We start from the raw sequence: 13,861 nt of genomic DNA, 5'->3' as shown, positions 1-13,861 counted from the left end.
ACGTTTCGGGCCTAGACTGAAGAAGGGTCTAGGCCCGAAACGTCAGCCTTCCTGCTCCTCTGATGCTGCTTGGCCTGCTGTGTTCATCCAGCTCTACACCTTGTTATCTCAGATTCTCCAGCATCTACAGTTCCTACTATCTCTGATACTATGTTCTTTGGAGGCTCAGTGCAGACTCTGTGGGCCAAATGACTTCTATCTGCACTGTAGGGATTCTATGAATGGGATATACTATTGCAGAATAGGACTTATTATCTCATACAAACCCATTTCCTGCAAGAATATGTGTGCCTGCCTGCGAGCTGAGTGTATGGAAAAACCATGTAAGAATATTGGCTTAGTTTAGGGGGAATGGGGTGAATTTAAATTACAATTGCTGTTTCTGATCAAGACAGTGAGGTATTGCTTGATGTACTCGTTTCTCTTTTTACTCTTTTCTCTATGAAGTAGGCCAAACAGTGTTCCACTAATCCTGATTTTTTTAGGATTACAATTTTTGAAATAAATTCATAACACAATCCTTTTAAGATGAAACCAAAGATAGGGCTTATCAACAAAACATTCAAAATATGGGGATTGGCTTCACTACTTCATTCATACACAGGACAAAAAATGATAAAGGGAGAGAAGGAAGTTTTAACTAATGAATTTCTTTTGAAAAGTCAAAGATATTGGTACTGGTTGAATCCAATATGGCAATATCAAAGTGGGAGTCTATGAGTTGGCTACATGATGACACTGTGCCTTTAACAGATCTATTCTGTCCTGTTTCTCTTGCAGAGGAGTGTTCTCACGGTGGTGCTGAAACTTCTCCTTCCAACAGGCAGTTGGTAAACAACTTTGAGTTCACACTGAACTTTTTTTTAAAGTAAGACAAAAGAATCATGAATGGGTGGGATCTGACTTACACAGACCCAGAAGACTTTAGCTTTAGCTTTTAATTAGTCGAGTAAGGTTATACTGCCTGCTGGAGCTGAAAGCTTGAATTCTCTGCTGCTAGAGTAAAGTCTTAGACAGAGAGATCCCCCTTAAAAATCAAAATTGGCAGATTATTTCTTTTGATGTTTCTTTTTACTGGACTGGAGAGAGACAGGAAGTGAGAATAACTAGTGTTGCTGAATTGCCTTTACCAGTGGTATGTTTATTGGATGTTGCTTATATTGGAACAGTTGATGATTAGTGGTTAAATAATACATTATCTTGTCAAGTACTTCCATACAGTAAAGTTATGCCAATTCTTCTTTTTGTTGTATTTTAACTGTGCTGTATAGATTAAAGGTGTGCTTTGATTAGAGCTTAGTGGTGGACTAATTGAATCACATCTTGAACACAGCACCGTACACTTGCCTTTTAAAAAAATATAAAAGTTAGGGTCTAGGCTATCTCTACTATACACTTTGGGCAGTCTGGTCTGATCCACAACGGCTAATCTTGTAGCAAACCTTTTCCTAGGAGCTGGGATGCAGATGGACGATAGTTAAGGTGCAGTAATATCTCTTGCACACAAAGATTGACTCCAGTCTGGAGGGTATGGCCAAAATTCTTATTGGAGGTGAGACTTTTCAAGGAGACAAAATAAAGAGCAGATGTTTTAGCTACTACAGTCTGGAGTTGCTCTTCTCATGATGTTAAGTCATTGACTTGGAATCCCAGAATTGTAAATTAGAGCAACTCAACAAGCTCAGATTTCACTCATATGACAAAGACAACTATTTAGATGCTGAATGTCCATCTTCGTGGCTAATTGGAAGATTGTTAAGCAAACATTGTAGTTTTGCCTCCCATTTTTGAGATTCCAATATGAGATGATGGGGTTATTTTCACAGCATTAATGCTCATTTTAACATTAAGGATCCCTTTTCCAGAGCTAGGTGGAAGCAGACAGCTTGTCTCCAAATCCTTTGTGTCAGCTTTTACCAAAATGTTTGTATGTTGCAAGGAGTTCAGAGCTTCTGGAAATACAATCATGTGATCAACATCAGCCATTTTAGAATTCCAGCAAGGATGACATTATTTAACAGAAATATTTTAAACATGAAAATATAGTAGATAATACAATTGCCTTTGAGATTTCTCCTCATGCTCTCTGACCATGACAATAAATATCCTGTGGTATTGTGACCAAGAAATATGCTAATTCCTTGGAGACCTAATTATGCCATAAACTCTTTGGAACCTACCTGCATTAGTAACTAAGTCTTCATGGAAGATTAATCTACTCACTAAATTATGTGATGTGTGGATATGTCTTACACTGTTCAGGTATATATAAGAAAAAATTGTGTTTCTATATCACCTCCCACAATCACGGGCTATTTCAAGTGTATTAGTCAATTAAGTACTTCTGAAATGTGGTCAAGTTTGTAATGTATGAAACACTGTTATATTGCAATATATTAAATTCACTATGGTTTAGTTGCTTTTTTTATACAACCCAAAATTGCTTTATGGTGCGCATTTCTCATCGTAAATTGAGTTCCAAGACATTTTTCAAACTAAATCTGCCATTTATAGCAGTAACTATAATTTCTCCTGCTATCATGAGGAAGTTTGGCCACAATGGGTTTGTTTAGGCCACAAAATAGCGATTAAGTATATGCTGTCCATCCGTTACTTTGTGGCTGTCCAAATTTTTTTGGGATGAATTTGTGCAATGCAAAGTACCCTATCTAATGGTTTTCATCTACTGCCCTTTATTGCCACTTTTATGTTGATACACACCCAGGATTGTTTTGGCTGGGTGCCAAATGAAACTTTAACTGCACATCAACAATTCCATTCTATATGGATTAACTCCAAAGATAAATTAATACATGTCAACTGAGATTTATAAAAGCATCTGCATTTAGAAGTAATATCCATTTCTTTTCATACCCAGATGAAAATCAGCACCACTTACATTTCTTATTGCTCTCCTGACTGTTTCTCTCATCACAAATCTCAATTGCATCCTTTGTTGCTACTCACAACTCCTCCCCAGTACTATCTTTATTTGGGGGAATAAAACTGGTGCATGCTGAGGATAGAAATTCTCAAAATCATTTTGCTGGATCAGGAATTCAGTCCTTAAGAAAGATGCAGAGTTACTTGTCCCGTACACTGATGCAGTAGCATGAAAAGGGAACTGGGAAAGAGCACGGAAAAGGAGTGTCAGCATGACCAGCCCAAGTGTTTTGATGCCCTAGGACTCGTTGAAACCATCACTATTTTTCTTTTTATAGTTCTTAATTTTTTTGGGTTGGCACAGTGAATTGGGGTTAAGACTTAAACTTTGAACAGCTGCTTGTTTTAAAGGAAAAAAGAACAAAGGCAGATCTTTGCTGTTGCATACTGACCTGGAAGATAATACAACTTAATTACTGTTCTGAGGACACTGCAGATGAGTCAATACTGAGCTGTTGCTGTGCTATCAGTAACAGCTGGTTGGATGTTGAATTGGTCAGTCAAGGGAGGGCCAGTTTTAATCAGCCAATCACAGACAACATTGGTTTAAGGAACAGGACAACTGGTTCTGACTGGGTTTTTTTCAGGACCAGAATGACTTTGGGAATCATCTGGACTGGCAGTTACTGATTTGATTATTCTGGAAATGAGTCTCAGACTGTAAGATATAAGTAAATATTCTTAGGAGTCTGCTGAAATTGTTTGCACCAACTAGTGATTTTGGAAGTTTAAGAGAGACATGGATTGAGATTAGATTATAGATATTAATTACAATACCTAGTTGCTTATCCTTGTTATGCTAAAGTTATGTTACTAAGAATAAATTGTTAGTTTTCGTTTAAGCTATAAACTTGATGTCCGCAATCTGTCATTAGTAAAGTCTGGTTTGGAAGAATTGTGCAATTTTGAGGTAATTGAATGTTTACATTTCACTGTGTTATGAATCCAGTGATAGTGAGTCCGGTGATAGTGAGCCTTGCTCTCCCTAATTCGGAACACTAGGCAAAATGTGATTTTTGCGTCCCACCCTCAGCCCACATTCAATGTAGATAAACATGATATTCTAGAATGAATTTTTATCTTTATTTTCTCAGCATATAAAATTATGAATTTATTGCCTCTTGCATAGGTGATCTTTAACTTATTTGGCCAAATGGTTGGATTGGCACTGAATGCCAGCAGGAATGGGAAGGAAGGAAATGTAAAGCCTCAAATGAGCTATGTGAAGTAAATGTTAGTCAGAAGAAAGGGAAGGGTGAAGAATGTAAACAGACAGAGGAGGAGAGATGAAAGGGAAATAAAAGTGTGTTAATGTAAAGTCGGGAGGAAAAAGTGAAAAGCATCTCCATGTCATTGAGACACTGTACAAAAATAGTTAAGAGTCTGATATTCAGACATAAATTCCACACAGATGATCTTGCAGTGTAATGATGGGAAGAGAAAGCCACTTTGTCCATATTTTAATCATCCCTTCATTGCAGCATTGAGTTGATCCATAAATTAATGCAAGATTTTTGTGACATAGAATCATAGGAATAGATTTTCAATGTTGTGTCAGAAATATGATATCCAGATGAGTTCTGGGTCCTGATACTTTGATTGACTTGTGTTGCTCTCACAACACTAGTTTGAAATTTTCATTGTCTAATTTGTCAAGGAAGTGAGTTTAATGCCCAATTAAAAGCACCAATCTTTGCCAGGAAGTGCTGAATGGCTGGTGTCAGCATCAAAACCAGGTGGCAGTCAAGGTGTTGCTACCTTGACGAAAAGTTTAAGCTGCTTCTTAGAGAACCATCAGCATCCATAGGTATCAAAGGGGCTGCACAGGGTAGAAGGCATTTAAGTGGAAGTTCTTCAACAGTCACTTTTAAATCAATGGAGAGAAAGCTTCTGATGCTCCCACAGAGAACCACATTGCCTGTCAATTTAATTTCTCTCAAAGTGCTTCCATTCACATGTAAACACATGAAACGACATTTTCCATGTTTGCCCATCAATATGGCAATGTCATCTGCTGTGTGATATATTAAATGCCTTTTGAAGGTCTATATAAATATCTACTGCAGTATTTCCATGAACACAGGAGATTTTTTAATAAACATTGATCACTCTTTCCAGAGAAAAATATACTTATATCACCCGTAATTTTGTCTTTTACAACACAGAATCTACAGCACGTCTGCCTTACTGAAATTAATTAGAACACTTTACAAGATTTACTTTTTGATTCTGTTTACTCTTCAACGTGCAATAATTCCATTAAAATTACCTCCAATGTACTTCCTTACAAGAATGAAAAGTTTAGGGGACACAAGTCTTGCCTCTCAATTCAACTCACTAAAACTAAAGATCATTCAGGTAGCTCCTTTCTGTGTGCCTCTGTGACATCCCTACATTTGTCTGCAAGAAACGGAATTTTATTATAACATTGATAGGAATGATTGACAGTGTTCTACCTGAGTTATGATAATACTGTGCCTACTGCACTTAGACATCGAAAACTTTTACCTTACATAGTTGTCATAGTTACATTTTTGAGATATATTTTTTCAGCTGCTTATGTATGACATTCTGGAATTTTCCTGCTATATCTCTTTGCCTCTTTACCTCGTTCTCGCCTTCTCTGACCAAGCTTTTGGTTCTCATTTCTACTCTTTTGTGGCTTGGTATCAAGTTTTATTTCATAATTGGTCCTATAAAGACTTTGAGACACTTTTCTATGTTAAAGGAGCAATTAAAGTACAAATTATCATTGTTGGTCAACATCTACTAGTTTTGCAGACTGACATATTGCAGGGTCACAAAATGCAAGTTTGTAAGGAAAACCATGAAAATCGTCGAAATTTAAAATTTAAACCAAGATCTTCTTCTTCGGTTTGCTGTCTGAAGGCAGGTCCTAACCACAGAATTGTGACTTCCAACATAGGTAGGATAAGAAAGCAGGTTCTGGAACCAGCCCAGCACAAATAGACATCAAATACTGTGCTGATGGCACAAATATGATTCACATCCAGCTATCCAGCCAACTGAGCCAACCACCACCCCTAAGGGATCTGATTTGCTTTGCAAAACAACCTCTACATGCATGTTGTAGTTTGAAACTATGGATCTTGATGTTACAGGTTCCAATTTTTTTCCATCACATAGCTGCCCAGGAATCTTTCCACTCTTATCGCCTGCCAATTGCATATGCTGGAAGAATTAAATGTTGATCCTTGTTTAGCCATGTTGTCAATGTACCTTCATTAGTCATCCAATCCTGGAGTAGAACTTGAAGACGGAGCTTCTGCCTTGAGGCGGGGAAACTACCCATTGCACCACAAGACCTCTAAGTTTTATCCAACTACACTGAGATTTCTCTATGACTCATTCATATAATTGCCTGACTCCTTACTGTGCTACTTGGGTAATTAGACAAGGATATTCAATTCCCAGAAATTCAAATTGACCTGCTGTGAAGTGCAGTACAATAGACATTTTCTTTATATTGAACTAGAAGAGATAAATTTACCTGTCCAACTAACAAACTATACTCCTGGTAAGCAGCTTTAATGAAATTATTACTTAAGTTATAATTAATAATATACATACACTAAATGGTAAAGTACTGGGGAGTGTTGCTGAACAAAGAGACCTCGGAGTGCAGGTTGATAGTCCATTGAAACTATAGTCACAGGTAGATAGGGTAATGAAGAAGGCATTTGGTACGATTATTTATTGGTCAGTACATTGAGTATAGCAGTTGGGAGGTCATATTGTGGCTGTACAGGACATTGGTTAGGCCACTGTTGGAATGCTGCATTCAATTCCTGTCTCCATGCTACAGGAAAGATGTTGTTAAACATGAAAGGGTTCAGAAAACATTTACAAGGATGTGGCCACGGTTGGAGGGTTTGAGCTAATAGGGAGAGGCTGAATAGACTGGGACTATTTTCCCTTGAGCATCGGATGCTGAGGGGTGATCTTATAGAGGTTTGTAAAATCGTGAGGGCACAGTAATGTAAATGGTCAAGATCTTTTTCCCCAGGGTAGGCGAGTCCAAAACTAGAGGGCGTAGGTTTAAGATGAGGGGAAAAGATTTAAAAGGGATTAAGGGGCAACTTTTACATGCAAGGAGTGGTGTGTGTATAGAATTAACTGCCAGACAAAGTGGTGATGGCTGGTATAATTACAACATTTAAAAGCGCCTGGATGGGTATATGAATAGGAAGGGTTTTGCGGGATATGGACCAAATGCTGAAAAATGGGACTAGATTAATTTAGGATATCTGGTCAGCATGGGCGAGTTGGACTGAAGGGTCTGTTTCTGTGTTGTACATCTCTATGACTCTATTCGTACAAGGGTTCCATTCATTCTGAAAAAGAAAATGCTGTTTTTAAATATTCAGGGAATAGAACTTAATTTGGGGCTCAAACATTTTGAACCAATGATTAGGACCCATTTAGAGAATCCTGATATAAAACAACTTTTAAAATGATGTAATTTTAAAATAATTCATTTTTAAGAGAGTTTAATTCTTCATCTGAGATCTCTGTGTGGAGAAACAACTTATGAATTTTTATCGCAGGCTTAGTAGAATGTTATTTAATAAAATTAAGTAAAAATTGAGGTCTCCATCAGCGGTAACTTGTCTGTACAGGGAACTGCTGAGTATGAAAGTTTTACAGCTAATTTTGATCTAAAATTATAGGTTTTCTTTCTTTCAAGATAGCAATTAACCAAACATTAGTCTTTAAGTCAAGAGAAGAGAAGTTTTTTTACAGCATTAACTCATGGGTATACAACACCTGAGAGAAGCCGTAGCTGGTTTATTGGTGCTGGTTTAAATTGGTATTTTTAAGCTTGTGTCAATCATTTTCAGGAAGCATAAACAAAGGCCTCTCTCAGAGGTGCCCTGTCTGCGCTGAATGCTGCTTTTGCTGTACAGAGTGTAAGGTGGGAGCTTGGTTAGTTAGAAAGGGTTCAGTGGAAGGGGATGTATATCGGTGGGGGTGTGGGGGGGGTGGGGGTGTTTAGCAGGAAGGTGGTCCTCCTTTCTTCTCCTACTGTCTTCAGACGCCTACATTTGGCTTTCTCCCTGCACTCCCCTTGCAGCAGGGTAAGATACTCCTGCTGGATCTCCTCTGCTCCACCTGTGCTTTTTATTACTTTTTTTTTCTCTTTTTTTCTCCCTCCCCCACCCCCTCTTCACCCACCACCACCCTCCGCCGCGCCCCCCCCCCTCCAAGCCCCCACCCCTTTAGCCCCAGAGGAGAATTCTGGAGCAGCGTCAGGCACAGGCACAAGTCCTGGAGAAACAAACCCTGGAACAGGGCGTGGTTTGCAAGACCCGGAACACCGCAGGGACTGCGAGCCCTGAAGCAGCACATAGGCTGTGAGTCCCGGAACAATGCAGGCAGTAAGCTCCAAAGCAGCATGTGAGGGAAGCAGCCCCTCAGAAGCAGGCAGCAAGTCTCAGGCGGAGATCGGCACGGGGAAGTAGTCTTGGAACTTACCTTGGAGCAGCTGAGTGCCAGTACGGAGTGGACTGGAGGCTTGGAGCTGAGCGAATCAGCTGTTGGACCGGGGTCTGGTGCAGGCGGTCACACCACGTGCTGATGCCTTGCGTTGAGTTGCTACAATGTGATGTTGTTTGAAATTTTTTACCTTATTCTAATGTCAATCCTTGAACAATGTCTGATTTTTAACTTATTCTTTAAACTAAGTAAAGTAATACAACTACTTTTTATTCTTCTGTTGTATCCAAGATTTGTACCTTGGTACTTATACCTAAGATGTCACCATAAATGGCAGACATTGTAAAAGCTTTTCACTGTACTCCTACAATGGAGTACACGTGACAATAAAGGATATTCTACATTCTATTCTATCTACTTCAGTGCAAGGGAAGAAGCTAATTAGTATGTATTGGTAAGTTCTTCAACTATTATACTTGTAATAAATATTTTTTAAAGTTATAGGATGACAATTAGAAGTGTCACCAAATGTATAAGCTCGAACTCTGTGTTTCAGAAATGAAGTGCTGGCTGGGGTCACTGCTGTGCACCTGCATGGCAGAAGAATGGATGACATGTTCAGGGAGGTGGACATAACGCAAGTCAGAAGCAAACAGCCAGGAATGGAAAATGTGGCCACCAGTCAGTCTAAAGAAATCAGGTAGGTATTGCAGGATTCCCCAAATCTTATTGTTTGCTAATTGGTATTCCGATTTGGTTACTGGTGAGGGAAACTGGTTGAGTACAGCCAGAATCAAGTCAGTGGCACTACAGTGTCTTACTTATAGTGTCATAGGGTCATTGGGATGTAAAGCACGAAAGCAGGATGGAGAAAGAGATTTAGAAAAGTTTGGGGCATAGCATTATTGATTAAGGAATCAAGTACGGGGTTTTCCAATTTCCAATTGTCTGACTTATGAAAACTCACATTTGCTAATACGATCCCATACAGGAGTATAACTTTAAAGATCCAAAACATAAACATTGTACTTACGAACAGCTACTTTATATTATCCTGAATTGTGTTCCAACTTCCATACAAATCAAGTTACAAGCAGACTGAGCAACCCAGGGACCATCTGTACAGCTGTGAGAATAGATGATATGTTAAATGAAATTCAAGTGAGGCCATGTGGGTTGAGCTCAGAAACAAAATAGAAACAAGCCACACTGCTGGATGTGTATGATATACTCCCAAATCATAGGAAAGAGTTGGAGGAGGAACTATGTAATAAATTTCTCCATACAAAACTCAAAAGAGGACAATAGTGCACTTCAATAACCCAGTTATCATCTAGTATATAAATATTGTCGTAGGGTCATCTGGAAAATGCAGGAGAGTGGAGCTGAAGATTATCAGATCAGCCATGATCTCATTAAATGGCAAAGCAAACACAACTGGCTGTATGGTCTACTTCTGCTCCTGTGTCTTATGGTCCTAAAGTCTTAAATGGAGCTGGGCAGGTGGATGATACAGCAGGAGTTCTTAATGAGCTCTTTGTCTTTGTCTTCACAAAGGAAACAATCTAGTTAGAGAGGATGAGTGTGCAATATTAGATAAAATAAGCACAATGAGAAGGGAATCATTAGAGACACTGACCTAACTGAAGGTGAATAAATCATGAGGGTCAGATGAATTGTATCCCAGACTGTTAAAAGAAGCCAGAAATGAAATAATGTATGCTCTGAGGAGCATTTCCCAACGCTCACTAGATGTAAAGAGGATTGGAGATGAGCATTGTAACATTATTCAAAAAAGGTATGAGAGGTAAAGGCCAAACATTTATAAGCCAGTCAATCTGCTCTCATTAGTGTGCAAATGGAATTCAACACAGAAAAATGTGAGGTAATGTACTTGGGACCCAGCTATTCACAATATATACCACAGATTTGGTGGTGGAGCACCAAATGTAATACTTGCAAATTTGTGGATGATACAAAGTTAAGTGGCAAACTATGTTGTGAGGAAGATGCAAAGTGGCTTCAGAAAGATTTGGATAGGCTTGGTGAATAACAAGAACATGGCAGATGGAATATAATGTGGAAAAATATGAAGTTCAGTAAGTTATATACCAGCTTGGTGAGTTACCCACTGTTAAATGGTAAGAGGTCAGAATATACACAGGGACCTAGGTGTCTTCTTCCATATATCACTGAAGGTGTATGAAGCTATTAGGAAGATTAATGGAATTTTAAACTTTATTTCAAGAGGATCTGAATACAGGAGTAGTGAAATCTTGCTTTAATTGTATAGGAACTTTGTTAGACCGCAGTTGTGCAGTTTTAATCTCCTTATCTCAGAAAATATATCCTCGCCATAGAGGGAGTACAATGACGCTCCACCAGACTTGTTCTAGGTGTGGTGGGACTATCTTATGAAGAGAGATTGGGCAAACCATATTCTTAAGTGTTTCAAAGAATATGAGATGATCTCATTGAAACTTAGCAAATACTTAAAGGAATAGACAAAGTAGATGCAGGTAAAATGTTACACCAGTTTGTAAATCTAAAAACATTGTGGTACAATTTAAAGATAACAGAGATACCACTTCAGTCCAAGATGAAGGGAATTTATTTTACTCGGCGATTGTGAATCTTTGGAGTTCTCTACCACAGACAGCTTAGTATTTGAGTGCATTTAAGGTAGAGATTGATAGACTTCTGATTACTGATATCATCTAGGGTTACAGGGAATGGATTGGGTAAAAGCATTAGCTATAATAATTTTGAATGGTGGGGTAGGCTTGATGGGCTGTATGGTCTACCGCTGTTCCAATGTTCCTAACAAGGCAAGGGGTTGTGCTAATTATAGGAGGTCCCTGGAAAGTACCAAACATCAGCAGGACCTTGGTGTCCATATTTACAGATCCCTGAAGGTAGCAGGGCAGGTAGATAAGGTGGTTAAGAAGGCAGATGAGACTCTTGCCTTTATTAGCCAAGGGATAGAAGATAAGAGCACGGAGGTTACACTGGATTTGCTTGAAATCCTGGTTAGTGCACAACTGGAGAACTGCATGAGTTTTGATCACCAGATCATAGGACAAATGTGACAACACTAGAGAGGGTACAGAGGAAATTTACCAGGATGCTGCATCGGCTGGATGGACTAAGTTATGAGGAATGATTGAATAGACTGGAGTTGTTTTCCTTGGAGCAGCAAAGGTTGAGAGGGGATTTCATAGAAGTGTATAAAATTATGAGAGGTATAGATTGGGTGGATAGAAAGGCCCTCTTTCCATTCCTCAAGAGTTCAATAATAAGGGGCATAGGTTTAAGGTACATGGTGAAAGCCTCAGAGGCAGGCTGAGGAGAATTGTTTTCACCCAGAGGTTGTTTAGAGTCTGGAATTCACTGCCTGAAATGGTAGTAGAACGAAATAAAACTCATAACATTTAAGCAGTATTTAGGTATTCACTTGTGCTGCAATATCCTCTAGGGCTATGGAACAAGAGCTGGAAAATGGGATAAGTGCAGTCACATCTTTGTTAACTGGATGGGACACAATCTACTGAATGACCTTTCTGTTCTGTGAACATGTATGAACCTATGAGAGTTCAATTTAGCAGGGACACAGATTTAAAGTGATCAGTAGAAAGATTAGAGGGGAAATGGAAAATCTTTTTCACCTAGAGGGTAACAGGTGTCTGGAATTTGCTGCCCAATTTGGTGGCTGAGGCACAAGACCTCCATTCATTTAAAAGAAACCTGGATCTGCAACAGAAGCTGCAAGGCTACAGCGTAGTTGCTGGAAAGTGTGATTGGAATGAATGATTAGTTCATTCAACCTATACAGACATGATGAATGGCATGGATTCTTTCCATGTTGTAACCTTTCTACGGTTCTGTGGTCTGTAATTATTATTATTACCTGTTGTGCTCGATGTGAGAAATTTCTCACGTCTTGTCATTCACTATCGACATCAGGTTCTCCAAGCTCAGGTATAAGACCACAGACAAAATTCCCTCTGGCCAGCACCTCAGCAGATGTGACCCTAATGTGATTTTTTTAATGTTTAACATGAATCATGCTGAAAGGCCTTTCTGAGTGAACCTTCCTATTTACCAATTTATTTGTAGATTCTTTCTTACTTGATGAACACTTGTTATGCCCCAGTTGTAATGTTACTTTAATAAAAGATCCTTTGAAGAATGCACAGACAGCAGAGTTTCATTTTAGCTGTCTGAGCTGGATTCAAGCCAAGGTCCCAGAGGTGTGAGGTGAATGTTCTGAATAACCATGAAACTCGATGTACTTGGTTAACACTCCACGAAAGTAATAAAAGGATCCACCTACAGACAGATACTCCTACTTTATGTTTAACTGTCAGTGACTGTTACTGTGCTACTAATTAACCAGAAGTGCACTGGGGGATTTCTGCAAAGATCACAGGGGACAAAGCTTTTCAACAATAACCTTATTTCAGTTTCAATTGCCCACATATAATTAAAGTAATAATCGAGACATATGCTGTTTGAGGATTGTCCAAAATACAAATCAGACAGTCATAGAGTCATACAGCATGGAAACAGACCCTTCAGTCCAGCTAGTCCATGCCGACTACGTTCCCAAAATAAACTAGCCCCATCTGCCTGTGCTTGGCCTATATCCCTCCAAACCATTCTTATTCATGAACTTATCCAAACGTCTTTTAAAATTTGTATCTGTACCTGCATCCACCAATTCTCTGGCAGTTCATTCCACACGTGAACCACTTTCTGCGTAAAAACGTTGCCCCTCATGTCCTTTTTAAATCTTTCTCATCTCACCTTAAAACTATGCCTCCAGTTTTGAACTCTCCCAACCCAGGGAAAAGACCCTTGTCATTCAGCTTATCTATGCTACTCAGGATCTGATAAACTTCAATAAGGTCACCACTCCACCTCCTGTGCTCCAGTGAAAAAGTCCCAGTCTTTCTAGTCTGTTTTATATCTCAAACCCTCCATTCCTGGCATCAGCCTAGTAAATCTTTTCAGAACGTGCTCCAGTTTAATAAAATCCTTCCGATAACAGGGTGATCAGAACTGTACACAGTACTCCAGAAGATGCCTCACCAGCGTCCTGTACACTCTAAACATGACATCTCAATTCCTATACTCAAAAGTCTGAGCAATGAAGGCAAGCGTGATAAACATCTTCTTAACCACCCTGTCTACCTATGATGCAAATTTCAAAGAATGATGTACCTGAACCCCTAGGTCTCTCTGTTTTATAACACTTGCCAGGGCTTGACCATTATTTGTATATGTCCTGCCTTTGTTTGTCTTACCAAAACGCAAAACCTTGCATTTATCCATATTAAACTCCATCTGCTACTCTTCAACCCATTGACTCAAGTGATCAAGATCTCTTCGTTATCTTAGATAATCTACTTCACTGTCCACTATACCACAAATTTGGGTGTCATCTTGATCAGAACAAAGA

The sequence above is a fragment of the Rhincodon typus genome, chromosome 10 (assembly GCF_021869965.1).
Source record: "Rhincodon typus isolate 14 chromosome 10, sRhiTyp1.1, whole genome shotgun sequence".
Taxonomy (NCBI): Eukaryota; Metazoa; Chordata; class Chondrichthyes; order Orectolobiformes; family Rhincodontidae; genus Rhincodon; species Rhincodon typus.
The sequence above is the reverse complement of the archived record's forward strand: the minus strand, read 5'-3'. Positions refer to the sequence as shown.